The sequence below is a fragment of the Mustela nivalis genome (assembly GCF_964662115.1).
Source record: "Mustela nivalis genome assembly, chromosome: 1".
In the NCBI taxonomy this organism is placed as follows: domain Eukaryota; kingdom Metazoa; phylum Chordata; class Mammalia; order Carnivora; family Mustelidae; genus Mustela; species Mustela nivalis.
The window spans coordinates 92,353,110-92,375,948 of record NC_139020.1 but is presented as its reverse complement, the minus strand read 5'-3'; positions in this window follow the sequence as shown (position 1 = coordinate 92,375,948).

Genomic DNA, 22,839 nt, shown 5'->3' with positions numbered 1-22,839 from the left:
GTCCCGGACTCTGTCAGGGACCCCCTCTACACTGCCTCCTGAATGACCCCATTCCCAGTGCCTGCTCCTAAGCACAGCCACACCCCTGCCCTGCACCCTTAGCACCAACCACCATTCCAAATCCTTGCCCCCATTCATTTTTTTTTTCCTTTTTTAAAATATTTTATTTATTTGTTTGATAGTGAGAAAGAGAGAGAGAGGGCACACACACAAGTAGGGGGAGTAGCAGGCAGAGGGAGAAGCAGGCCTTCTGCTGAGCAGGGAGCCTGATGCGGGGCCCGATCCCAGGACCCTGGAATCATGACCTGAGCCTAAGGCAGACACTTAACGACTGAGCCACCCAGGAGCCCCGCCCCCATTCATTTTAAGGACAAATCAGAGGAACATTATCTGCCTCCAGATAGCAGTGGTGCCTCCAGTGGTTTCTTTTGACTTTTTGACCATATAGTGGTGACATCTGGAGAAAAGGTAGAGGTGTAGGGTCACATAATGTCATACCCCATGAGCTACAAAGAATCCGCCATGTTTTTATTTTCTCCAACACATTGCTCTCCTTTGCAAAGGGCTACCCGCCTGAGCAGCAAGGAGAGAAAAACAAACTTTAAACGCGTTAATTTGCAGAATCACAGTTGTCTTCCAGTTTATACTCCTTTTAGACGATCGAGTCTCTTTGGGATGAACGCTCAGTCTTCTGGATTTCCTGCCCTCGCTCCCTCTTGTTCCGCTCCAAAATGGCATCTGGGAACAGAGCCTATTGAATCTCAAAGAAGCGAGGTTGTAGGGTGGAAACTGGGTTGTGGGATGGAGGGGCTGTGGGGTGGAGTCTGGGAGAGTGATGAGAACTGGGGTACTCTGGACCCTTGCTGCTGCAGAGTGGCTATGTGGACGGCTCCCTGCATGAGGACCGCTGAAGAAAAAGTGACTCATCCAGCCATGTGGGTTTCATATGACATTCACTTCCAAAATCCACAAGTCTGGCTGGCCCTTAACCCCAGTTGTGAAGTTCCCTGCACACACATGCTCCTTTGTACGGTTCCAAGCCTCTGCTGGTCCACCAAGCCCTCAGCACTTTCATTTCAGAATCCACTGCATGCACTCTGGGACCCGGGGAACCAGGAGCACCACCTCGGGTAAAAGTATCCAGCTACTTCCCTCACTAATGATATGTGATCATTTCCGGACTCAGCTCATTGATGCTTACAGCCCATGACTGCGGCTCACAGCCTGTGATGTGCGGCAGCCTGCTCCCAAGAACAATCGTTAACTTTCATATCTTTGCCCTGTTATATGCCCTGTAATTCATTCTTACTGGTGGAAGAGTTGCCCATTTGCCTATTTACAAATAGTCTCCAAGAAGAGCCACAGGACAACCTGGAACAGGGGATTACCAGGGTCAAAAGTAATTGGATTCATATTCCAAAATACAACCTCATTACATGGGTTTTAATGTTGAAAGGTTACTTAACGACAAGTGTTATTGAAGATGGAGAAGCTGGAATACTTATGCACTCATAGCAGGAATGTAAAATGATGCAGTAGGCCCTATGGGAAACAGTGTGGCTATTCCTCAAAAAAAAAAAAAAAAAGAATTGCCCTATGATCCAACAACCCAACAACACCACTTCTGGGTATATAACCAAAAGAATTGCAAGAGGGGTCTCAAAGGCATTTGTTTTCACAGCATTACTCACAGTGGCTTAAACTTGAACGCAGCCTAAGTGTCCATCAATGAATGAATAGATAAACAAAATGTGTTCTTATATATGTTTGTATATGTGTAATGGAATATTATTCAACCTTAAAGAAGAAGGAAATCCTGGGCTTCTGGGTGGCTCAGTGGGTTAAGCGTCTGACTTCAGCTCAGGTCATGATCTCAGGGTCCTGGGATCAAGCCTCACGGCAGCTCCGTGCTCAGCAGGGCATCTGCTCATCCTTCTGTCGTACCCTTCCTCTGTCTCGCCCCCCTGCCTTCTCTCTCATGAGTAAATAAAAATCTTTATTTAAAAAAGAAAGGAAGGAAATCCTGACATATGCTACATCATGGATAAACTCTGAGGACTCTATGCTAAGTAAGCCAATGCCAAAAAGGTAAAAAAACTATATGACTCCACTTATGTGGGGTACCTAGAGTAATCAAAATCAGGGAAGCAGTAAGAAGAGCAGTAGTTGTCAGGGGCTGGGGTAGAGGGGAGAGCAGGGAGTTATTGCTTATGGGCTTACAGTTTTAGTTTTGCAAAATAGAAGAGTTCACGAGATAGGGCACCTGGGTGGCTCAGACAGTTAAGTATCCCACTCTTTTTAATTTTTTTTTTTTTTAGATTTTATTTATTTATGTGACAGAGAGAGAGATCACAAGCAGGCTGAGAGGCAGGCAGAGACAGAGAAAGAAGCAGGCTCCCTACTGAGCAGAGCCCGATGCGGGGCTCTATCCCAGGACCCTGAGATCATGACCTGAGCCGAAGGCAGAGGCTTAAGTGTCCCACTTAATAGTGTCCCACTCTTGATATCAGCTCAGGCCATGATCTCATGGTCGTGAGATCAAGCCTGGCATTAGGCTCTGCGGTAAAGGGGGGCAGTCTGCTTGAGATTCTCTCTCTCCCTCTCCTCCTGTACTCTCTCTTTCTGGCTCTCAAATAAATAAATCTTTCTTTAAAGAGTTCACATGCTGATTGAGTTTTGGCCATGCAACAATATGAATGTACTTAATCCCACTGAACCATACACTTAAAAATGGTTAAGATGATACATGTCATGTATATTTTACCCCAATTTTAAAAATTAAAAAAAAAATTCAAAGGTTATTCAGAATATCAAAGCCACTTAAGAGGATTTTCTCTTAGGCCATAACTCGAAACCATTTTAAAAATTAAATACTGGGGCGCCTGGGTGGCTCAGTGGGTTAAAGCCTCTGCCTTCAGCTCAGGTCATGATCCCAGGGTCCCGGGATCAAGCCCCACATCGGCTCTCTGCTCAGCAGGGACCTGCTTCCTCCTCTCTCCGGCTGCCTCTCTGCCTGCTTGGAATCTCTGTCTGTCAAATAAACAAATAAAATCTTAAAAAAAAAATTAAATACCCTATTGGAAATGTCAAGGGGGCACCCAGGTGCCTCAGTCAGTAAAGCATCTGCCTTCAGCTCAGGTCATGATCCTGATCTCAGGGTCCTGGGATCCAACCCCATGTCGGGCTCCCTGCCCAGCAGGAAATGTGCTTCTCTCTCTCCTCCCCATTCATGCTGTCTCTCTCTCTCTCTCTCAAATAAATTTTTTTAAAAAAGGATATGTAAGGGATCCCCATAACCTAAACATTAAGCTGACAGCTCTTCTTCATTTTATTTCCAACTGTGAGCAGTCCAGTGACTGGCAATGAGAGATCTTTCTGTGTCCAGTTCCTTTTCCTCTCTTTAGCCTACAAGCATCTCTTCTTCTACCCGAGGATAGGTGTTTTCCATTCTCACACCGGCCTCAATCAAATCAAGAAAATCTCTAAGCTATGAGGCTCAGAAAGAAAACCACACCCACCCTATTTCTATGCCCTAGAAATTTGAATTCTCCAAGCTTCTATTACATCTATGTGTAACCCTGATGCCTACCCATCAGAGCCATTTAGAGGGTTTTCAGAAAGGGATGAACCCTCTATAAGTCAATTAACTGGTTGAGATAAGTACAGTGCAGGCTTTCCTTCTGAGAAGGGAAATAGAAATGATTTGCGATTCTAATTAACTTCAAACACAGCAGCAGGAATACAATTTGGCACAGAATCCAAAGAGGAAATAGTCCATCTAAATTCAATTCTGGTGGCTGGAAGACCTTAATTGAATTTCCTTCCTAGCAGAGACACTCCTCACAGGGCAGGATGGGGCGGGGGTAGGGGTTTCCTAGTCCATGGGGTTTCCCTGTTCTGCGAAGCTCTGGACCCAAAGCAGCCCCTTGAATGTCCTGGAAACGGTTCAAGGTGTGGATACAATGTCCTCAACTTTGTCACCCAGCCTTGTCAATCTTGTACAAAAAGGTGGAGATTGGGCTGACCAACCCCATGGAAAGGGCATGGGAAGGAGATAGGCCGTGAGCCTTGAGGACCAGCAGAGGGAGGGCACGTCTGCCCTATCTGCTCCTTGACGCCCAAACGCGTCCACTGGAAACAAAGTCTGACATTCCTCAATGAGAAAGAGATCTTTAAATGCCTCCTCAGTTAACTCCCCTTGGAAGAAGGAACACAGTGTCTTAACTCAAATCAGGTTGAGATAGGAATGACTAATACCAGTTTCTTCTCAGAAACTGGATTTTCACTAGTCATGAGAAAAGACTGTAATATCTCTGGGCGCCTGACACGGGGTGAGGAGATGCCAAGAGGTGAAATGACACCAGGGTCCCAAAGACACACTTGGCCCCATTCATTTCACAGCATTGCTGACAGCTAGATCTGAACACATCAAGGCAGGAGACACCATAAGCCCACCCTGAACGGAAGCCCCCAAGATCCCTTGGAGGGGACAGACGGCAGGTGGGGGTGCAAAGAGGCTTGGACTGCCAGACAGAAACCTTATTCCAGTCTAGGATCTCCATGGCTGGCTCTGGAAACTGTTTCCTCATCTGTAAATAAGAAGTTGACCTGTGATTTCTTTTTTTTTTTTTTAAGGTTGTATGTATTTATTTGACAGAGACATAGTGAGAGAGGAAATACAAGCAGGGGGAGTGGGAGAGGGAGAGGCAGATTTCCTGCTGAGCAAGGAGCCCGATGTGGGGCTCCATCCCAGGACCCTGGGATCATGACTGAGCCAAAGGCAGACGTTTAATGACTGAGCCACCCAGATGCCCCTGACCCATGATTTCTAACTTTCCAGACCGCTGCCATGAGAGCAGTGAACACACCTCTCTTGCTTCCTGCCTCACCTTGGCACCTAGGGCAGAGCCTGGGATGCAGGGGGCATTCACAGAATATTTGTTGAAGGGGTGAATGAATAGAGGTTGAATTTTCCTTCACCCTCCAGAGGCCCTCCTACACTTTGGCCAAAGTGGAGAACAATTTCAATTGCTCTATTTAATTATTTGACAATTCACCTCCCTTGAGATCCTTTAACTCAACTTTTTAGAAATTGATCCTAAGAAAATAAATCATCAGAGATATGGTCAAAGGTTTATGGCAAAGAATATATCTATGGGGCGCCTGGGTGGCTCAGTGGGTTAAGACTCTGCCTTCAGCTCAGGTCATGATCCCGGGGTCCTGGGATCGAGCCCTGCATTGGACTCTCTGCTCAGCGGGGAGCCTGCTTCCTCCTTTCTCTCTGCCTGCCTCTCTGCCTCTTGTGATCTCTCTCTGTCTGTCAAATAAATAAATAAAATCTTAAAAAAAAAAAAAAAAGAATATATCTATAATTACAGGGGGGATAATGCCTAAAAACCGAAGTCAACCTAATGTCCCAAACAGGAGTTCGTTTAAGTAAATTAAGGGGTAACTGTAGAACTCAGTACAGCACAGCCAACTATAAGTGTGTTCACAATGTTTCATGACATGAGAATCTTCATTTGTTATTAAATTTTAGAAGTAGGATGCAAAGGTTATATGTGGTATGTTTTTAGTTTCAAAAATGTATGTATTTTATATGCATAACAAAAGATTTAGGAGAATATGTGAAGTGCTAACCATGGATACCTCTGAGAAGTCTGATTTGGGGTAATTTTGTATTTTCTTTTTCCTACCTCTTCTGTTTTTTCCCAAGTGTGCTTTAAAAAATATTTTTACTTTTATTTGCAGAAATGACTTTTATTTCCTATGAGGGCTTTTCCAAATATTTGCCATGTCCTAAATGGCAAACCAAGAAAGGACACAGACAGATTTCCCCCAAGCAATATAACACAGTAATAGAAGCTATTCTCTTAATGTCATGCCATAGGCATTTCTCTCTCTACATTGGCATGTATAAATTGAGGATGCTTCTATTTCTTCAGCAGAGGAAAGCCATACTCAAGGAGAGTTCATCAGCTTGGATACCTGGCTCACATATCCATTGTTAGGAATTAAATACTAGTGTCAATTGGTTCCAGATGTCAAGAAGATTAAAAGACATCATAATTTTGAAGGACAAATGCAGATATTTGCATATGTAGTTGTAAATATTCAGTTTGATGCTTTTCCCGAGTAAAATGTGTGCCAATATAACTGTATGTTGCCTTGTGGATACTGACTGTCATGCAGAGAATGATCGATAATTATTTGCTGAACTTGATAGAATGGAAGTTCATCCACACCTGCCAAAAATATAATTATTTTCAAAATGTCCACACTGTTCATGATTTATAAATCAAATGTATCTTTCTCTAAGGTCATTCCTCTACTTAAAATCTCCACCGCTCCCATTTGCCAATAGAATGCAGCTCCTTCCAGCTAAACCCCAGCCCTGTCTCCAGTCGCCCGTCTAACCCTCCCCCAAGCATCATATATTTTGACCCCAAAAGACTCCTGAATGTGTTCTAGGCACATTCTCTTACCCTCTTATGTCTTTCTGAATGTCCTTGACCCTCTTGCCCACTGGGCAAACTCCCATTCATTCTTCAGGCTCTTCTCAAGGGTATCCCCTCTTTGAATTTCTGGGATTAAACCCCTGCCTTACCCACTCCTCCCCCAACAGCACATTCCTCTAACATTCTTTTTTTCTTAATGTATATAGCATTTTATATGTTGAATACAGTTATTTGTTTATATACCTCTTTCCTGCTATAGATCAAAAGAATCCAAAAAATATAAAAATATATAAAAAATATTAAAAAGAAAATGTTAAAACTATTTTTCTAAAAATTTTAATCTGGGTGGCTCAGTCGGTTAAGCATCCGTCCTTAGCTCAGCTCGTGATCTCAGGGTCCTGGGACCGAGCCCCGCATCGGGGCTCTCTGCTCAGTGGGGAGTCTGCTTCTCCCTCTGCCCTTCCTTGTGCTCTTTATCACTGTCTCTGACTCAAATAAATAAAATCTTTTTTAAAAAGGTAAATTTCTTTAAAAAAATAAAATTTTAATCTAAATAAAAGAACAAGATTAAGCCTTATATTCAATGGTTATAATGTATATTAACATACAATAATAATATATTCAATGTGTGGAATATAAGGCTTAATTTTATTTGTGTTCTATTGTATTAGGTGGCTTTCTATGGATTATGTTGAGCCACATATTCATCACACCATCTCTCTGAGGGTCTAACGGTCATCTGGGTCCCGAAGGGCTTCTAAGACAGAGAACCATGATGGTGGGGCAGACCATTCCACTCTCACAACCCTCACCACTTCATTCAGGTTATGATATTTTGTATATTACAAATACCTATTTAGGGGGATTGCATTATCTGTTTTATTAAAACTGACCCCACAAAAAGAGCTGGTCATTTAAAAAGATTCCTACAAAGAAATCATAAAATGGTCAATTGTGGCCAAAACAATGAAGCCGAAAGTACAAAAGTTTGCTATCTAACAAGAATTTAAAAAACAGGGCGCCTGGGTGGCTCAGTGGGTTAAGCCGCTGCCTTCGGCTCAGGTCATGATCTCAGGGTCCTGAGATTGAGTCCCGCATCGGGCTCTCTGCTCGGCAGGGAGCCTGCTTCCCTCTCTCTCTCTCTCTCTCTGCCTGCCTCTCCGACTACTTGTGATTTCTCTCTGTCAAATAAATAAATTAAATCTTAAAAAAAAAAAAAAAGAATTTAAAAAACAAAGTACAGGGCACCTGGGTAGCTCAGTCAGTTGGGTGTCTGCCTTTGCCTCAGGTCATGATCCTGGAGTCCCAGGATCCAGCCCCCTGTGGGGCTCTCTGCTCAGCAGGGAGTCTGCTTCTCCCTCTCCCTCTCCCATTCTATGTTTTCTCCCACACACTCACTCTCTCTCTCTCAAATGAATAAATAAAATCTTTGAAACAAAACAAAATAAACATGGGCGCCTGGGTGGCTCAGTCAGTTAATCTTGTCTTGGGCTTTGGTCATGGGCTTTGGTCATGATCCCAGGGGTCCTGGGATCGAGGCCCACATCTGGCTCCCTGCTCAGTGAGGAATCTGCCTCTCCCTCTCCCTCTGCCTCCCTGCCCCACCCCATTGTGCTTTCTCTCTCTCAAATAAATAAATAAAATCTTCAAAAAGAAAAAAGAAAACAAATAAAAACAAAATAAACATTGTTACTCTGTGATCTTATAACAACTCATGAAGAACACTGCTTTTAAAGGAAATTAGTGCAATGGAGTGATTACTTTGAAAATGGGTATTTGGACACGTATGTGATTTTATTACTGAAAATAATATGTCTTACCATACATAGAGACAACTTTAAATTTTAAATCTGTTTCAGAAATCTTATAAATGAAGAACCTCTATGGGTTTTCAAACACTTTCTTAGAAATATAGAAATGTAACCTATCTCATTAGTTTACAAAAACAACTAAAATGCATCAAGGAAGATGGAAAACTGCCAACTTTTAACAGGAATATTTGCAAAATAGACGCAGGAGGTTAACATGAGTATAATTATTGAGGAAGACAGTCAATAATATATTTTTCCTATATTATTCTGTATCCTCATAGAAAGTATATTTTTCAGCCAAAGCAGCTATTAAAACCAAACAGTAAAATTAACTGACCTAAGAATCAGACTTTTGAATATTTTTATCCCAGGATTAAAAAATGAAGTAGGTTCAAATTCATTGCTTTAATAAATTATTATTACCAGTTCAAAGAAAAGAGAAAATTGACATTAACAATGTATTTTCATAAATAATATGAAATAAAATTAAAATGTTTTTTCATTTTTTCCCATTCTTTTAACATTTTTGTATACATCTAATACTGCACATAATACCTTAATATAATTATTCATCTGGGGAGATGTGTCCATAAACATATGTGCCTCTAGAAACAGGAGGTAGTTAATAAGTTTTGCAGAATGAAAATCTTCTCATAAGATTTAATACAGGATATAAAAAGGGTCCATGAATCCTATGCACAAAATCTGAAAAAATACACAAAGGGCTGGGTCTCCTAAGTAAGCCATGGTATGTTTATTCTGTAATAATCAAAGGGACAGAAATCGTCTCTAAAAATTTTGCTGTCCTAGAATTTAAGCTATACCACTGAGTAAAAGACAATAATGTGGCATTATATATCCAGCTACAAAAATGTATTAGAGAGGAATTAAATTTTGAAGAGTAGTCGCATTTTCTGGCAAACTCTCAAGATGTAATCATGATATTCACTTGACCAAACAAAGGCACATTCTAGTATTTTTCCTAAGAACACTCTAATTTGAATTTGTGAATATGATGAAATTCTCCCGTCTCCAGAAAATCCCCAGCCAGTTAGTGAAAAGAATATAGAGGGAAACTAGAGGTATTTTGGTCACTTAACCATGATAGAGCAATATAGGGCTTTAAAAAATGAGATTGAAACATGTTTCGTTTTCTTCTCTCAAATTCTGGGAACATTTTGTTTCCACTTAACAGATTAGCACAGGGATGCATTGGAGTTAATCCACTGTTGCTATGCCCAGATCTTCAACTTGCAGAACGTTCACATACCTTCAAGTTGCAGAATGTTCACCAACCTTCTTGTGCAAAACCCACCTCTCCAAAGCTGCCCCTTCTCAGGGGCTGAGATTGATTTATGGAGCTAGGAGATGAGGTGAGCAAATGAGGTGGGGACCACTGGACCACTGTATGATGAGACAAAGCAAGCAGATTACAGGAAACAGTTTGAGGACAGATGAGAAGAATCACTACTCTCCCCTTGGGGGTAAACATATGGACCGCGTTAACTCTATGTGACAGAACACGCTAAGGCGGGGATGGGTTCAAGGAGGGTTCAGACACGTTCATGGAAAAAGCTCTCTAATGAAAGTTAGGTGTGCTCAGGGGAAACTCCAGGGTTTGGAGAGGGACCCCAAGGAGGACACAAACCCCACTCCTCTCCTTCGAGAGCTCGCAGCTACTCCAGCCAGACACAGCCAGATTCTTTCATTCTTATCATGACATCAGAAATACATTCCAAATCCGAACACACAGAGGGAGTCTTTGATAGCTTTCTGGTCTTGGCATTGTGCCGCACCCCCCAGCCCCTTGGGCTAGAAGGAGAGGTACAGGACTGAAGAATCAGGACTCAAGACTTCCCTGCCATCCTAAAGCCTTTTTTTTTTTTTTCTTTTTTTAAACCAAAGTGAGGCCCTACTTCCCTTTTAGGAGTTTTGCTAGATTGAAAGTAGCTCAGAATGACCTCCTGACCTAGAGTGCTCTCTTCTTTAATTTTCAAAATTTAAGCCCAAATGGGTTAACTTCAAAAGGGCTCTGTATAAAAATCTTATTGTTTTCCTAAGGAGGTCTTATTGAGTGATTGATATTCTGAGGGCTTTCCAGCCCAGTGATTTCTTTGCTAAAAACAGAGTGTACTCACTCATTTTGGTATTTGTTTGCAAACCAAACCCATAGTCTGAACACTGTCCATGTCCCTGCTCCATCCCCACACTTCCCCATCTGCCCCATCCCCCTGCTGATCAGTAGTGGCCAGAGTGACCCAAACCTAGCAAAGGGCGCTCCCATGTGACTTTACTTTTTACATACAGATTATGATCTGTCATTCATTAGGACTTCAAAGCCTCTAAAAGTTTACTCCCTTCAGTAACTAATTCCCCTTATTTCCTGAAAATTCATGTGTGGCGTGGTGGAGAATATGAGTCTACCTCTCCTCTTTCCAGAGGTACAAATATTCAATAGCCCTAATGCCACAGAGAAGTTTGAGTTCCCTTTATTTTCCAGTTGACTACAAATAAACAATCCCTTTCTAAGAATATTTGCTTTGAAAATAGGTCCAGAATTTAACTCTATTCCAAAACTAACATTTTCAGTAAGGAGAGTATTTATGTTAAAGAATCTTGTGCTAATTTTGGGAATCCGTCCTTTCAATAAACGGCTTTCCACAGTAATTCACTCCACTTTCTTAGGAGGTAAATGACACTTGAGGGCTAGAATACTGGTTAATACTTCAGGCTTTACAGGCAGACTGCAAAGGTTAGAATCTTGGCAATGGAGCCTGAGGCAATTTATTTAACCTCTCTGTGCCTCTGTGTTCTCATCTGTAAAATGGGTATATGAGAGCCCCCAATTCGCGGAATTGTAAGACTTAAATGAACAGAACATGTATGATGCACTCTGTTACCATTTTAAGTAAAATTTATACTTCTCTTTAATGTCCGGTGAGAAAGATGCCTATTTTTTCATTTTAATTCTGCCCTATTTTGTTAAATATAATTTAACTTCATTTCATAAACCCCAAGTATTCTGTAACAGTATGAGAACAGGCCTTAGCTTTAGAACACCTGGATTCAAATCTTGATACTAATAAGCTCTATTAGCATTGGCTTTTTACTTCATTTCCCTGAGCCCTGATTTCTTCACATGGGAGAAAGGGGCTGATACCTATTGTTGAATAGACTGATTTTTTGTGCCCCGTGAATTCATATGGTGAAGTCCTAATCCCCCAATGCGATGATGTTTGGAGAGGGCAACTTTCAGAGGTAATTAAGTTTAGATGAGGTCATGACAATGGAGCCCCTGATGGAATTTGTGTTTCTATAAGAAGAAAGACTAGGAGCACCTGGGTGCCTTAATCAGTTGAGCAACTGATTCTTGGTTTCCACTCAGGTCATGACTTCGTGGGTCATGAGATTGACCGTGCATCAGGCTCCCCATTCAATAGAGAGTCTGCTTAAAAATTCTTTCCCTCTGAGCCACCCCCCGCCACCGACTCTCTTTATCTCTCTCTCTCTCTCTCTCTCTCTCTCAAAAACAAATAAGGAAGAAGGAGGAGGAGGAGGAGAAGGAAGAAGAAGGAACCATGACAGACTCTGGACTCTGGGAAACAGATTGAGGGTTACTGAAAGGAGGGGTTGGGGGGATGGGGTAACTGGGTGATGGGTATTAATGAGGGCACGTGATGTGATGAGCACTGGGTGTTATATGCAACTAATGAATCATTGAACACTACATCAAAAACTAATGATGAACTATATGTTGGTTAATTGAACATAATTTTTAAAAAATCAGTTTAAAAAAAAGAAGAAGAAGGAAAATCTAAAGCTCTCTCATTTGCTTGCTCTTTCTTCCTACCCCATGAGGACACAGCAGGAAAGTAGCCATCCACAAACTCTTGCCACCATATTTCATACAGGGTTCATGATGCCCCATGCATACAGCATTCCAGTGGGCCCATGACGTATGGAAAGTCAGCAAGATTCAGAGCAAATTCAAAGGTGAGAGTGTGTAATGTCTATGACTAAGTGCCATGGTGTGACTGATGGTGTACCCCAAATATTCATATGTTGAAATATTAATCACTTAATACCTAAGTGATGGCATTAGGAGGTGCTTACGTCCTGGGGGTGGAGCTCTAATGGGATTAATGTTTTTTTATAAAGGAGGCCCCAGGGGGCTCCCTATCCCTTCCACCATGTGAGACAGCAGCAAGAGGACTTCCTGTGAACCAGGAAGAGGGTTCTTACCAGAACTCCCCCATGCTAGCGCCTTAATGTGGGGCTTCCAACCTCCCAACTGTGAGAAATAAATCTCTTGTTTCTAAGCTGCCCAGTCGGCCGGTTTGGTTATGGTGGCCTGAAGAGACTAAGACCTGGAGTAAGCAGGTGCATGGACCATCTCCAGAGGCCATAATTACCATTGGAACCACAACTCACTCCACATAGAAAGAAGGACATAGATCTAAAAAACTGAAATGACCAAAGAAACCCATCATATCCTTGTGTTAATTCCCTGTATTCACCAATCACTTCACACTGAAAATGATGACAGAGAGGGAAGAGGGAAATGGGGCAACTTATTGTCCCTTGGCATTTCAGTCTTTCCTGACTCATCAGGAACCCAAAGGTAGAGAGTGTTGGTAAACTGTGTGCATATCAAGAAGTAAAAACTAAAGACCGTTGAGTTAGCTTTGTGCAATGTTTCCACAGTTCTAATAAGAATTAAATACTAATACGGTATATGAGCTACCGAATACAAACTGTGGAATTTTGAAGTTTCTGCATAAAAGTGAAATGTTCTTTTTATTTTATTTTGTTTATTTATTTGAGACAGAGAGAGAACTCGAGTGGGGAGGGCAGAGGGAGAGGGAGAAGCAGGCTTCCCTCTGAGCAGGGAGCCCAATATAGGGCTTCATCCCAGGACCCTAGGATTGGGACCTGAGCTCAAATCAGACACTTAAACAACTGAGCCACCCAGGTGCCCCAAAAGTAAAACGTTCTTATATTTGCCTTTTTTTTTTTAAGATTTTATTTATTTATTTGACAGACAGAGATCACAAGTAGGCAGAGAGGCAGGCAGCAAGAGAGGAGGAAGCAGGCTCCCTGCTGAACAGAGAGCCTGATGAGGGGCCCGATCCCAGAACCCTGAGATTATGACCCCAGCTGAAGGCAAAGGCTTTAACCCACTGAGCCCCCCAGGTGCCCCTTATATTTGCCTTTAAAACAGACATTGCACAATATAAAGAATAATAAGGGGTGCCTGAGTGGCTCAGTTGGTTAAGTGTGTTAAGTACCACATTGGGTTCAGCTGGGAGTCTGCTTCTGCCTCTCCCTCTGCCCTTCCCCACACTTGTGTACTCTCTATCTAACAAATAATCTTTAAAAAAAAAAAAAAGTATGCTAAAATTCATACTAGTAATTTAAAATTTTAATTTTTCTCTATCTAGAACATTAAATAACAAAAACAAGTCTAAAGAGAGACCATAGAAAAAGGAAAAAGCTTTACGTTTAGTTTTAACACTTTTTTCCTGCTTTTTCTAAAAAGAGCTCCACATTTTCATTTTACACTGGGCACTGCAAATGATGTAGCCCACCCTGAGGAAGAGTGTATTTCCCAGCATCTCCAGAGTCTAGATGTGGCCAATGACTGACTACAGTCAGACTCCTATGGCAGCTTCAGGGAACTCTCCTAGGACGCAGTGGACAAGGGCCTCTGCCCTTTTTTTTTGAACCTTTTCCCACCTGCAATGGAGATGCTGACATCTAGGACCATGAGTTTAAGGGTTGATGAAGCTGTGTGTTGGAAGGATCTTTGGGGGTGGGGGGTCTGTGGGGAAGAACAACCATACTGGGCCAAGACGATGGCTTGCCACACTTTCGCAGTTGGTGAGATGGATTTCGTGAAATGACTCATGTGGTAGCATATTGCCTGTATGAGTCACTCAAGAGATGCCTAGATTTTTGTTTCTATGGTTCGTTTTTTAACCGACGGTGAAAAGAAACACTATTCTTCCTATTTTGGAAGCACCCTCAGCCCACCTACAGTTTCCAGCATGGAGGTCAATGGCTCCACTTTACTCTGTCCGTGGTACCTGGTCACACTCTTTCTGTCCGTGTCCGTGCCAGCTGACGCAGCTGTTTCTGAGGTACTATCACAATGCAAACTGAGTACCAACACCTAGGGAGGAAGTTTTTAAGTCAGACTAGCAAAGAGTAACACCTTCCACTAAATGCTATCCCTAAGAAGACACAGTGTGCTCTTCTACAGAAGGTCTCAACGGGACATTATGCGGAGGCCTAGGGAAGGCCCTTTCTGCCAATTCCTCACTGTTCTGCTCATAATTAAATCAATAGACTTGATGTAGTTAAGGGATTGGCTGACTTTCAGCACCCATAAATAAAGGTGTGAGGCTGAGAGAAAACCTAATCAATACATCTTTACATATCAGATATTCTGCAAACACTTATCTTTAACTTGCACTAATGTGCGTCTGTTGGCATTTTATTTTCCTCTTTCAGGCAGGGTGTCAGTTTCCAGAGTAGATTAAAGATGACCATGATAAGAAGCTAACAGCATGCTTATTCGTGATGTATCAGACTGTGCCCCTAGCCAGTGAGTTATCTGAGAACTGGGACTATCTGTGCTTATTTTTTATATCTAGGGGCTAATGCATGGCTGGCACATACAGACGCTCATTAAATGCTTAAGTAATTAACTAATTAACTGAATCAATGAATGAATAAATAAGTGATATACTTTCAGCAGATGTTCTTAAAATCTATTTTAGATGATCGAAATTCTAAGAGCTCGTAAATTTTTTTAAAATAATAAACAAGATTTCAAATCTTAATGTCAATAAACTCTACAGAAGCCCAGATCTTAAAACATGTGAATTATGTAGCTAGCATCCTACCCTGAAGGCCAACTTATTCAGAATTCTGTTCTATTCTGAGCAACACTGAGGATGATATTTTCACTAATAATAGCTTTATTGAAAATATAAATAGCTCTAGGGAACAATTTTAAAGTTTGTAATAATTAACCCTCCAGGAGATTGTTCTTATAAAATGTCCCTTGTTTAGTGGTGACTGATTCCTTCCAGAAGATTCTCTAGATGAGATCACAGGGTAATAAGGTAGGGCAGGTAATGTAAAAGAAGTTTCGTGATTGAATAAACTTTTGGATATTGGTGAGTGTGATGGAAATATATTATTTTGGATTCTCTTAGCATCAATGTGTCCTTCTCTGGTAAAAGCACCTTAACTTCTATTGGTGAAACCATGCTCTTTCTCACCCAACAGGAAAAAAAACATACACAGAGCATATGACCCAGGCCTGCTCCAATTCCCCTAGCTTCAGCGATGGGCTCCAGAGCAGACACAAACCCTTGTAGCCCAATCAGATATTCCCTTCCTGGTATTTGAATCTTAAGCTGAGGGACAAACAAACTAAACATAACTAGAGTTCCTTCATCCTAGCAAAAGAGCCCTTGTGAAACTGTCCTTATGCTTGCCTTTCTCAAAGTGTGGTTTTCCTGAAAAATTATGTCTTGTTCTCCAAAATCTCTTTTCTCTGCCCCATCCTTGTTTGTTTGTTTGTTTGTCTGTTTCATCTATCCAGAGTCTGTTTCTCTTACTCATAAACAAAAACCTTCATCTAAATCTATTTAATAAAAGCCAGGTATCCGAAGGGCATGTTGTGAAGCCTTGCATGCCAGGCTAAGGCATTTGCACTTTATCCAGTGGACAAAGGGAACACATCAAAGAATGTAAAGCCAGGGAAACACATGTTGCTGAGATTTGTGTCTAGACGTGAAGCAGAAGATGGGTAGAAGGAAGACAGGGAGGAGTCATCCAGGAAGGAGATGATATAGTCTTGAGGCAATAAAGAGACAGTGAGAATGGACAGATAGAAGCCCCCCCCCCCGGTGGGGGGTGGGGTTCAACCAATGTAGCACCAATGGGAAAGGAAATGGTCCAGAATCTTCTGGTTTTGGTTCTAGGGAACACAGTAAAAGAAACAACTTTGTCTCTGAACCTGAAGAGAACTGTGGGACATGCTGAATGCTATCAAGAGCAAAACTGGTTCCAGCAAGGAAGGTAAATTTGGGAATCTGTTTTGAATCAATATCTTAAACAAACCCGGAAGTACTTATTTGTGAAGTACTTACAGGCAGCCTTTCAGAGAATGCCTACTCACCCACCCCCTGCCCCCTCTCTGCCCTCAGCAATTTCCAGACTTTGATTCTCCCTAATCCTTGGACCTGCTCCACCATATTCAGACTCAACAGCTCATGTGCCCTGAGAACTATTTCCTGCCCTTCTCTTACACTTCTATGTACATTTCCCAGGCTCCTTTGACCTCTGCTGACTTCTGGCAAGTTTTGCCAAAGAGAAGCACTATTAGAAGACCAGAAGGTAGGAGGAAGGGCAAAACCAGAGTATTTCTCCTTCTTTCACTCTGCTTTGGTGCCTTCTTTCTCTTTTTTTTTTTTTTTTTAAGATTTTATTTATTTATTTGACAGAGAGAGATCACAAGTAGATGGAGAGGCAGGCAGAGAGAGAGAGAGAGGGAAGCAGGCTCCCTGCTGAGCAGAGAGCCCGATGCGGGACTCGATCCCAGGACCCTGAGATCACGACCTGAGCCGAAGGCAGCGGCTTAACCCACTGAGCCACCCAGGCGCCCCTGCTTTGGTGCCTTCTTGTTAAAAACAAAAACAACTTTTTTTTTTTTAGTTTTTTTTTTTTTTAATTTATTTGAGAGAGAGAGAATGAGAGCACACACAAGCAGGGGAAGGGTAGAGGAAGAAGCAGACTCGCCACTGAGCAGGGAGCCTGACATGGGATGTGGGACTGGATCTGAGGGTCCCAGGATCATGACCTGAGCTGAAGGCAGACATAGAACCGACAGAGCCATCCAGGTGCTCTGCTTTGGTGGCTTCTTGAGCGGGAGTTGAGTCTCCTCCATGGCCGCAGATCCCACAGAACAGCCCCTCCTTCTGTCTCAGCCCTTACCCCTATCCACAGCAGTCCCAGCCCTAACTAGATGGCCCCAGCTTCTGGGTTCTGGTCCTATGTCCCCTTCCCATTGCTTCTCCATCCCCTGCCAGTGTCTTCCTTCTACTACCAACTCTGTGTTACCTCATCATCCCAACTGGCTTCTCAGCTGTACCATATTTACAACCAGTTCCCTGTATTAAAATCTGTTTGTAATCCTAAAGTGGTTTCCATCTTCCAGAACCATGACTTAGCAGTTAGTTTTGAGGGGGATGGGGAGGGAGGGTGCATGGAGGAGAATGGTAGTGGCTATGAGGAGGGTGTCTGTGGGTTTCATTTAGGGTTAACACTTGTGATGAAACCACAGCCGTCCACCCTACATAAATCTACCACAAGCAGCAGCCCAAACAGGAGACGGCTTTAGGCTCTGAGTCTAAGTCAAACCATTCATGGGGCGTTCTATTAGAGAGGACTTCTTTTTATTACAAATGACAGCACCCTAGCTCAGATTAGCTCTAACCAGAAACAATGGTGGTGGCTCCCAGGTCTCCTGGAACCAGACACCTGAATGTTGCTGGGCTCTCTACTCGCTATCTCCCTCTTCTGCTCTTTCTTTCCACTCCCACAGACAAGGTGCTTCACAAAGGTGAGGGACACTATGGCCACTGGATTCTCTCCTAGATGCGGAGGAAAGAGACTCTCTTTTAATTTCAGTTTGAAAAAGTCCAGGAGAGAACTGAGAACTTGATTGTCCTGACTTGGGTCAGGCATCTGTCTTCTGGACCTTTCATTGTGGTAAAGGCGTGCCATGCAGACCACACAGCTAGCAAGAGGGAAGGCACAAGGCCCAGAGGAAGAGGTGAAAACCAGCATGGACATTGTGGGAACTGTGCCTGTAACTACAGCCTCTGCCTCATCAGAATTCTTTGGGTTGCAATGGACAGAATTCAATTAAGAAAGTAAAGGTGCAGGGGAAGGGGGGTGGTGCTGGAGGTACCAGCTTGTGTAACCAAAGAGCATTTGTAAAACTGGCATCAGAAATGACGGAACTGGGTTCCCTAGGCTCAGTTCTTTTACCACTACTTGTCTCTGCATCTGGCTTCGTTTTCCCAGGTTCACTTTTCCACAAGGCTGGAAAGCACAGCTCTGAGAACTTGCAGTCTCACGTCATCCCGCTCTGGTTGTCCGAGAGGAATGTGCTCTGACCCCCCAGCTCCAGTAAAGGATGGGCTCCAGTGAGAAACCGTAACTGACTGAGCCTGAGTCCCTTCTAGGGAGGAAGGGTTGGGTGAGACAAAGGAAGACCTCAGTCTCATGGAATGGCTAGTTCAAAGAGGGAAGAATTCTGGGGCACCAGGGTGACTCAGCCAGTTAAGCATCTTGATTTCAACTCAGGTCATGATCTCAGGGTTGCAAGATCAAGTCCTTCGTCGGGACACTGCACTCAGAGGGGAGTCTGCTTGAATCTTCTCTCCCTCTGCCTCTCCCCTGACATGCATGCATGTGTTCACCCGCTCTCTCTTTCTCAAATAAATCTTTTAAAGAAAGGAACAGTTCCCCCAAACCACAGCCCTAGGCAAGTCCTAGGAAATGAGAAATGACTCCCTAGAATATGGCCTTGGGTAAATCACCAACATTTGTGGCTTCTGGTTTCTTCATCCAACTAGATATTCTTCTAGTACCTACATTCACTGAAGCTTTTTCAATGATTCTAAAACTTTGAGGTACATCAGAATCACCTGGGGAGTCAATTAAAATGCAGATTCCCAGAGGTGCCCAGCTGGCTCAGTCAGTAGAGCATGTGACTCATGATCTCAGGGTTGTAAGTTCAAGCTCCACGTTGGGTGCAGAAATTACTTAAAAATAAAATTTAAGGGATGCCTGGGTGACTCTGTCTGTTAAGTGTCTGACTCCTGGTTTCAGCTCAGGTCATAATCTCAGGGTCCTGGGATCAAGCCCCGGCTCGGGCTTCACATTCAGCACAGAGTGTGCTTGACCCCCTCCCTCCTCCTCTTTCTCTCTCTCTCAAATAAATAAAATCTTTTTTAAAAAAAATTTTTAAATAAATAAAATATTAAAATTTTAAAAATAATAATAAGTGGTAAAAATAAAATGCAGATTCTCAGGCTCCCCCCCCACGCTGTCTCTGTAGGTCTGGGATAGGACCCAGGAATCTGCATTTACTGAATGAGTCTTGTGCTGGTGAACCCTATGCCATACCTTAGAAATAATGAATGCAATGGTTTGAGATCCTTGCTTAGGCAGTCTGTGACAGAAGCAAATATGAGCTGTGTTCTGGCTCAGGAAAGACCAACATGAGAGGGAAGGATTTCGCACAGCCCAGAACTGAAGGAAAGAGCAGCCCTCCCGCCCCCACAGCGAGCTGCGGACTGGAACGGTTGAGGGAGGCCCCCCAACTGTGTGCTGAGAAGTTCTGCTCTGCACATGGAAGCCAAAGCAGCACCAAGGGAAACACCCAAAGGTCCCAGGCTGCCTTCATCCCCAACAGTCCTGGGCCTTTTCATGCCTTTAGAAGCTCTGCTTTATGTGCATTTTTTCTGACCCTTTGTCAAAACATAATAAACAAAAGCAGTGCAAGGGAACCCAGGTCAATTCTCTTTGTAGCATATGCAGAGGGTTAACCTTTAGAAAGTTTGGGGTAAAGGCAAGTGATTCATTTTTACCATGCTTTATTGTTGCTGTGTCACGTTTAATAGATTATTGGAGGAAGAAGGCTGGCAAATACAACAAGGAATAATGATTCAGCAAGCCATGCTCCCAAAACTTCCCACTCCTAACCAGGGTGTCCCAACACAAGGTCTCCTGGAAATAAAGGCTCATGTCTGCACTCCCTATAGACCAGAGTCAACTGAAGCAGAATTTAACGCAGAAAGCTCCCCTCTCATGCCTTTTCTCCCATCGTGATCTAAAATTTTTCTGTTGACTTTTTTTTTTTTTTAAGATTTTATTTATTTATTTGACAGAGAAAGATCACAAGTAGGCAGAGAGAGAGAGAGAGAGGGAAGCAGGCTCCCCGCTGAGCAGAGAGCCCAATGCGGGACTCGATCCCAGGACCCCGAGATCATGACCCGAGCCGAAGGCAGCGGCTTAACCCACTGAACCACCAAGGCGCCCCCAGTTGACTATTTATTACCAGTATTTCTTTGTATAATTCCATATCAACATAACTGAAATGTTAAATATCTCAAATAAGTTTTCTCAAACAGCATTTATTACATTGATAAACTACAACCTATTACAAGACCTGGGTCACTCAAGGCGCCCCTTTATCAAAAAAATGAACTGGTCCTAAAACACTGGCTGGAATACGTGACCCGCCATTCCTTCCTAGGATTCGATCTATAAGGGACCATCGTGTGTATGTGCCAGACTTACCTAGAAAGATGTTCGTGGCAAAATTGCTTTGAAGAATTAGAAAGAAACCGAGATAACTGAGATATTCTTGGGAAACGCTTGAGTAAATTACTGTGCATCCAAACAATGGAAGATTATGGAGATAGTAAAATTTTTGTTTCAGAAAAGCATTTAATGATATAAAGAAATGTTCTCTACATATTAAGTTTTTTTAGAGTAGATTACAAGCTATATGTATAGTATGTTAGAGATTTTTGTTTTACAATGAAACAATGGCCATATATATATATAGAATATATATATTTATATATAAAATTGCTCTAATGATAAAATGATGGGTAATTTTTTCTTTTCTTGTCTCATTTTTCTTTATAATGAGTATGTATTACTCCAGGTGCGAGGCTATGCCAAGAGCATCTCCCGAGAGCTTGTTTAAAATGCAGAATCCCAGGCCCCACCCCAGATCTGCGGGCTCAGAATCTGCATTTTAACAAAACTCCCCCACCTCCACCCCCGTGATCTGTATGCACGCTATAGTTGGAGAAGCCCAGCTCTCTATAACTCAGCACAAGAGAAAAAACTGATTTAAATCAAGAAAGGCCCTAGGCCATGACAACTGGATGCCCTTTGCTATTTGGAAGTGAATTCTGAGGTAGGGCAGAAGCAGTTCCCACCTTCCAAAATCCAGAATCCTCTAGAAATGGCTTAACATTTCCACGTTTTTCATTTCAACAATGGGGCATGGAGCAGTGACAAGTCCCCCCATCTCCGTTCCCTCCCCCGGCCACAGAGCCACAAAGCCTGAGCTCTGAGAGTCTGCGTGAGGGAGAGGAACATAGATTCCTCAAGAGCTGCTATTCAAGCCATTAAGCAGCATGTGCCAAGGCTCCCCCCACAATTCTGGGTCAGTCTCCATTAAGCCGCACATCTGGCTGTCACACACTCTTTTGTGGGCACAGCTCAATGGCAGCACTGATGCAGCCTCTCCTCAGGGCCAGCCCTACAGTGGCCTCCCTGTCCTCCCAGCATGTGATGTCAGGAGCACAAATGTCCTGCCAAACATTTAAGATGTTGCAGTTCACATTGTGTACATTGTATAGAGAAACACTGATGGGCAGATTTGAAATTTTAAAAAAAACCGCACACGCAGGGCCAAGATACAACCAAACTTTGTTCCATTGTTGTTCCAAACCACCAATTCAGCACAAATATGTAACTTGTATTCGTTAAGTACACAATCTTCTCTTTTTCTGTTGCGTTGTTGTAACTGGCATCCCTAGATACAGAGATTTCCTTGAAACATTTTTTTTCTAGTTTGGTGGCTATCATATTCTTGGAAAGCATGAACACAACCAGTTCATTTCAACCCAAAGATCCCCTGCATGTAGTCTCTTCAGAAAAGGCCAAAAAGGGAGAAAGCTGGTTGTATGTCTCAAACTCATCTCTCCTCCAGGGACCATCAAAGCAGATGGGGGGTGGTCAGCTGCACGATCAAAAGGCATGAGGAAGAGGTCCTTCCCCTCACTGTTGCTCAAGTGGGGCAGGAAGACCATCGCATCAGAACCAACAGGTGTGCAAGCAAAATGCAGATTCCTGAGTACCAGCCCAGAACGACTGAGAGGTCTCTGGAGGTTAGGAGAATAAATCTGCATTTTATCTGACCTCTAGCAGTGAATCATAAATGAGAGTAGGAGGGCTTCAGAATTAGATAGACTTAAGTCCAATTTTACTCCCCTCTCGGGGCCCTATGAACTCGACAACCTGAATTCTCTACTTCCCATGTTCTTCTCTATACAGTGCGGACAGTGGGGAAGATTAGAAGTGTGAAAGTCCAGACACAACAGGTCCTGAGAGTGTGAATTCCCTTTCCCCATTTATTCAGGTAGAGCACTTTGGGTCTGCTCTTTTATCTGTGATGGGGGGTCGCTGTCTTCCCCAGGCGACAATTATTGTCACTGTATCACCAGGTTCCAGTGGAGCTCTACCAAGAGCAGACAAAATCATCAAGACTGACTCCCTCTTGCTGATGGCTGGGGTGGAACCTGTTGTTCTATAGCTGCGCTCTCCAATCCAATAGCCACTAGCCCGTGTGGCTACTGAGCCCTGAAGTTGTGACTAGTCCAAATGGAGACATGCTGTAAGTGAGAAATACACACTGGAACCCAAAAAAGAAGGACATAAAATACCCCATTAGTAATTGAGTA